Source organism: Rattus norvegicus, chromosome X, assembly GCF_036323735.1.
Source record: "Rattus norvegicus strain BN/NHsdMcwi chromosome X, GRCr8, whole genome shotgun sequence".
Taxonomy (NCBI): Eukaryota; Metazoa; Chordata; class Mammalia; order Rodentia; family Muridae; genus Rattus; species Rattus norvegicus.
Window position 1 is genome coordinate 104,444,906 of NC_086039.1, and position 6,371 is coordinate 104,451,276.

The 6,371-nt window shown below is 41.5% G+C and overlaps 1 pseudogene; it reads right to left on the reverse strand.

The window, feature by feature from the left end:
* Positions 1–3,007: 3,007 nt before the first annotated feature.
* On the reverse strand, positions 3,008–6,016 carry LOC134484181 (zinc finger protein 431-like; annotated as a pseudogene).
* Positions 6,017–6,371: the final 355 nt, after the last annotated feature.

The following is a 6,371-nucleotide window of genomic DNA, read 5'->3' on the forward strand; positions in this document are numbered from 1 at the left end:
AGTAATAAGAAGGCGTGCACAAGGAAGAGACAGTGGAAGCATACGAGGTACAGGGATGGCGAAGCCTGTCTACATGCAGTCAAATGGAGGCTGTGTGCTTGCCTCATCTCTCTTCATCTCACAGACTCTTCCCACACATGTGCAAACACACACGCCCCAACATACAGACACTTATTTAAATGTACAGATGTGCAGTAATAGCTGTACTGATTTTTTGTGCACACATGGGCGTGTGTGCCTGAGTGAGTGTGTGCTTGTGTGAGTGTGTGCTAGCATGAGTGCATGCATGCAAGTGCTCTAGTACAAGTGTGTAGGTCAGAGGATGATATTACGTTCTCTCCTCCAACGTTCTTTAGAGGCAGGGTATCTCTTCTTTCTGCTGCTGTAGTATACTGTATATAACGTGTATTCCAGGCTAACTGGAATACAGATTTTACCCAATACTTTTTAAATTTTTATTGGTTACTTTATTTGTTTACATTTCAAATATTATTTCCCTTACAGGTTTCACCTCTGGAAACCCCCTATCTTATGCCTCATTCTTGCTTCTATGAGGGTGCTCTCCAACCACTCCCTCTTACTGTCCTGGAATTCCACTATGCTGGGGCATCAAGCCTCCTCAGGGCCAACAGTCTCTCCTCTCACTGATGCCAGATAAGGCCATGCTCTGTTACATATGTGGCTGGAGCCATGGGTCATTCCATGTGTGCTCTGTTTGGCAGATTAGTCCCTGGAGCTTTGGGGTTCTGGGTGGTTGACCTTTTTGTTCTTCTTGGGCCATTGAAAACCCCTTCATCTCCTTCAGTCCTTTCTCTAACTCCTCCATTGGAGACCCTGCGCTCAGTCTGATGGCTGGCTGCAAGCATCCTCATCTGTATCAGTAAGGCTCTGACAGATCTTCTTAGAAAGAGCTATATCAGGATCTTGTCAGAAAGCATTTTTTGGCATTAGCAATAGCGTCTGGATTTGCTGTCTGCATAGGGAATGGATTCTTAGGTGGAGCAGTCTCTAGAATGGCCTTTCCTTCAGTCTCTGCTCCACTCTTTGTACCTGTATTTCCTTTAGACAGGAGCAATTCTGGGTTAAAATTTTTGAGAAGGGTGTGTGGTCCCATCCCTCAACCAGGAACCTTGCCTAACCTATGGAAATGGTCTCTACAGGTTCTCTCTCCCCTTTGTTTAGTATTTCAGCTAATTTCATCCCCTTTGGGTCCTGGGAGTCTCTTGCTCTCCTGCCATGTGAGACTTTATGGTGGTTGTCCCCAGATCCCCTGTCCTCCACTTCTCCACACTTCTGTTCAATTTCCTAACCCTCTATATATCTATCCAGTCTCCTTTCTAACCTGATCCCTCCCCTTTTTTCCTCGCCCCTCCTGCTTTCTTCCCAAGTCCCTCCCACAGTGTCCCTCCCATCAATATTTTGTTCCCCTTTCTACGTACGACTGAAGCATCCACACTTTGGTCTTCCTTCTTCTTGAGCTTCATATGGTCTGCAAGTTATATCGTAGGTATTCTGAGCTTTTTCCTAATGTACATTTATCAGTGAGTACATACCATGTATGTTCTTTTAGGACTAGGACACAGGAACCACAGGGCAGCCAGGAACAGGATCTTTCTGGTTTCCATCTGTGTCCAGGAGCTGACCCTATGTCACAACTATGCACAACTCAATCCCACCCGGAGAGAGCTGGTGTCTCACAAGTGCTGACACATCTAAGATCACAGGCTCACAGGCTCACATCAGAGACAAGCTCCAGTCAGAAACAGCAATTCCGAATATCACCAGAGATAGTCAGATGGCGAGCGGTGAGCACAAGATCATAAGTAACAGAAACCAAGCCTACATGGCATCGTTAGAACCCAGTTCTCCCACCACAGCAAGCCCTGGATAACCTAACACACCAGAAAAGCAAGAGTCTGATTTAAAATCATATCTCATGATGATAAAGGACTTTAAGAGGGACATAAATAACCCCTTTTAATAAATACAAGAGAAGCTCAAAGAGTCTTATGGAAGAGATGGAAGAAAGAATATGGGACATGAAGAGGCTTTCTTAAGCTAAGATTGATAAGGGAATGCATTATTTAATTGACAAGGATGATGGACTGGGTGTTCAGTGTATCTTATACTTTTAATTACAGAATGGCGATAGCTGTGTTCAATTTATATTTGAGAGGAAGTTCTCTTTTCAATTAGACAGAAAGGGTGAGATGTGGATTGTTGTCTACATGCAGGTGAAGGAAGGCACAAGATAAGGCAAGGCCTGTGATTGGGCAGTGACAAAGTAAGGCGGGCACAGAGTTTTGGAGAGAGGAGCGACAGAGAGGAGAGTGGAGAAGATGAACCAAGATGGATGCAGAGAAGGACAACCTAGATCTGTGTGACCTTAAAGGGCCACAGGTAGTTATGATGGGCTTTTATAGGACATTTGTCCTATAGGTGGACAGTGTATATCGATGTTAATTGGTTAACTATTTCTTGTGTGGAGGATTTGCGGGGTGAGAATTTACTCATGTGAATCTGATTGACAAATTACAAGCTTATCGAGTTTTGATTTTACTGGGATACTGGGAATTGTCACTATAACCACAGGGGGCAGATGCTGGCACTGTGAACAGAGTTCACAGCAGACAATCACAAGAGGGCGGCTGCTGCTGATATTGTAAACTCAGCTAGTCTGATTGAGGTGTTCTGCTGATTAAGATGAAAATACCTTACCGATGCCATGTGGCCCACCCCTGCAGACCATAGTGTAGGTTTATGAACTCTCTTTCTTTAAAAAGTTACTTACCACAACAGCAAACCCTAAGGGGCCTTCAATGGCGTATGCACCATTTTATACATAAACATCAATATACATGTTTACTCTGTTCTAATTTTATGCTTCTAATAGCTAACGATGAACATTTTATATGTGATTTAATTCTGATGTTTGAATGAGCTGCATTAATTTAGACATTGTGAAGGACAAGGAAATTCAAAATTAATTTTTTTTGAATGTGGATTGGAAAACTTTTATCACAATTTTTATCTTGTAGGGTTTCTCTCCAGAATGTATTTTTCTATGTATTTGGAGACTATTATATTGGGAAAAGGCTTTGTCACATTGGTTACATTTGGAGGGTACCCCTCCTCTGTGTGTTCTTTAATGTATTTGGAGATTACTGTGTTGTGAAAGGCTTTATCACATTGCTTAAGGTTGTAGGGTTTCGCTCTGTTATGAACTCTATTTGTCTAGAGACTATTTTGTTGTGAAAAGGGTTTAACACATTCACTACATTTGACGGATTTGCTCCTGTATGAATTCTTCTATGTACCTGGAATCTACTGGGTTGTGAAAAGGCTTTATCACATTCATTGCATTGGTAGGGTTTCTCTCCAGTATGAACTCTATTATGAATCTGGAGTCTCTGAGTTGTGAAAAGACTTTATCGCATTCATTACATTTGTAGGGTTTCTGTCCAGTATGAATCCTTTCATGTATCAGGAGTCTATTGTGTTGACTAAAGGCTTCACCACAGTCACTACATTTGTAGGGTTTTTCTTCAGTATGACTCCGAATGCTACCGTGGACTGAAAAGACTTTATCGCATTCATTATATTTGTAGGGTTTCTCGCCAGTATGAACTCTTTTATCCCTGTAGAGTATACTGGGTCGTGAAAAGGCTTTATCACATTCATGATATTCGTAGGGTTTCTCTCCAGTATGAATCCTTTTATGCATCTGGAGACTACTGTGTGCTGAAAAGGCTTTATCACATTCATTACATTTGTATGGTTTCTCTCCAGTGTGAACTCTTTTTGCTTCTGGAGGCTACTGGGTCATGAAAAGGCTTTATCACATTCCTTACATTTGTAGGGAGTCTCTCCAGTATGAATCCTTTTATGCTTCTGAAAGCTACTGTATTCTGAAAAGGCTTCACACATTCATTACATTTGTAGGGTTTCTCTTCAGTATGAACTTTATTATGCCTCTTGAGTCTACTGGGTCGTGAAAAGGCTTTATCACATTCATTACATTTGTAGGCTTTCTCTCCAGTATGAACTCTATTGTGCATCTGGAGTCCACTGGGTCGTGAAAAGGCTTTATCACATTCATGACATTTGTAGGGTTTCTCTCCAACATGAATCCGTTTATGCATCTGGGGACTATTGTGTTCTGAAAAGGCTTTATCACATTCATGACATTTGTAGGATTTCTCTTCAGTATGAACTCTATTATGCCTCTTGAGTCTACTGGGTCGTGAAAAGGCTTTATCACATTCATTACATTTGTAGGGTTTCGCTATAGTATGAATTCTACTATGGTTTTGTAGGCTAGTGTGGTATGAAAAGGCTTTATCGCATTCATTACATTTGTAGGGTTTCTCTCCAGTGTGAATTCTTTTATGAATCTGGAGGCTACTGTGTTCTGAAAAGGCTTCATAACATTCATTACATTTCTAGGGTTTCTGTCCAGTGTGAACTTTTATGCTGCTGGAGTCTACTGGGTTGTGAAAAGGCTTTATCACATTCATTACATTTGTAGGGTTTCTCTCCAGTGTGAACTCTTTTATGCATCCAGAGGCTACAGTGCACTGAAAAGGCTTTATCACATTCATTACATTTGTAGGATTTCTCTCCAGTGTGAACTCTTTTATGCTTCTGGAGGCTACTGGGTCGTGAAAAGGCTTTATCACATTCATTACATTTGTAGGGTTTCTCTCCAGTGTGAACTCTTTTATGCTTCTGGAGGCTACTGGATCGTGAAAAGGCTTTATCACATTCATTACATATGTAGGGTTTCTCTCCAGTGTGAACTCTTTTATGCGACTGGAGGCTACTGTGGTCTGAAAAGGCTTTATCACATTCATTACATTCGTAGGGTTTCTCTCCAGTGTGAACTCTTTTATGCTTCCAGAGGATACTGTGTACTGAAAAGGCTTTATCACATTCATTACATTTGTAGGGTTTCTCTCCAGTGTGAAGTCTTTTATGCTTCTGGAGGCTACTGGTTTCTGAAAAGGCTTTATCACATTCATTACATTTGTAGGGTTTCTCTCCAGTGTGAACTCTTTTGTGCTTCTGGAGGTTACTGTGTCCTGAAAAGGCTTTATCACATTCATTACATTTGTAGGGTTTCTCTCCAGTGTGAACACTTTTATGTGTCTGGAGGCTATTGGGTCGTGAAAAGGCTTTATCACATTCATTACACTTGTAGGGTTTCTCTCCAGTGTGAATATATTTATGCTGCTTGAGTCTACTGGGTCGTGAAAAGGCTTTATCACATTCATTACATTTGTAGGGTTTCTCTCCAGTGTGAACTCTTTTATGCTTCTGGAGGCTACTGGGTCGTGAATAAGCTTTATCAAATTCATTATATTTGTAGGGTTTCCTTTCAGTATGAAGTCTTTCATGCTTTTTAAGTTTAATGTGATTTGCAAAAACTTTACCACGTTGACTACATTCATAAGGTTTCTGTCTAGCTTGTGTTCTTTTATGTATTTGGAGAATTGTGTAAGGAGCATAGGCTTCAACACACTGAATAACTTCAGAGGGCTTCTTTTCTGAACGAATCCTTTCATTCTTTTGAGGATGACTATGAGCATGTGAAGCAAAAGGTTTTCCACAGTGAGTATATTCGGAGGGAATCTCTGCACTCTGACTTCTTTCATGCCTCTTCTGTCTTCTAGATCTTTGACAATGTTCCTCAATGTTTTGTTCTTCCCAATTAAAGCCTATAGCATTGAGGTTCCTGTAGGTCTCCAGCATGACATCTTTGTAGAGCTTCTTCTGGAAGGGATCTAGCAAAGCCCACTCTTCCTGAGTGAAGTTCACATGCACATCCTCAAAAGTCACTGTCTCCATGGGGTCTTCGTAGTCTGGGGTGGTCGCGAAGATCCCGGGCGAGCCCCCAAATGAAAGATCCCTGAAGAGAGACCCTTATTCAAGTCTTGGGAAATCGCAGACCCCAGACACAAAGAGACCATTTTGGATGTAATAAGCAAAGGCGAGGTTTACTACGGAGATCTATTACGGAGATCTCCGGGCCGACACATATCCCGAGCAGGAGACAGAGGTGTCGACTCAAAATTAATTTTTAATGGATCAGTCAGCCATTTTTTTAAAATCTGTAATTCCATGCATTTGTCCCTTTTTATTGTTCTTGCAGATATATTTAGTGTAATGAATGACACACACACACACACACACACATTTAATATATCTGGGGAATAAACTTTTAGTAGAGATCATGCATGTGGGAACTAAATGTCAAAAGTTTTCAATGATCTTCCTGGTTGCGGCTGCCATGGAGAGCTCGTAATCAAAACCCCCGAGCAAACTTGAGCCTCGGGACCACAGGTAAGACAAACCTTCCTGCTCCAAGAGAC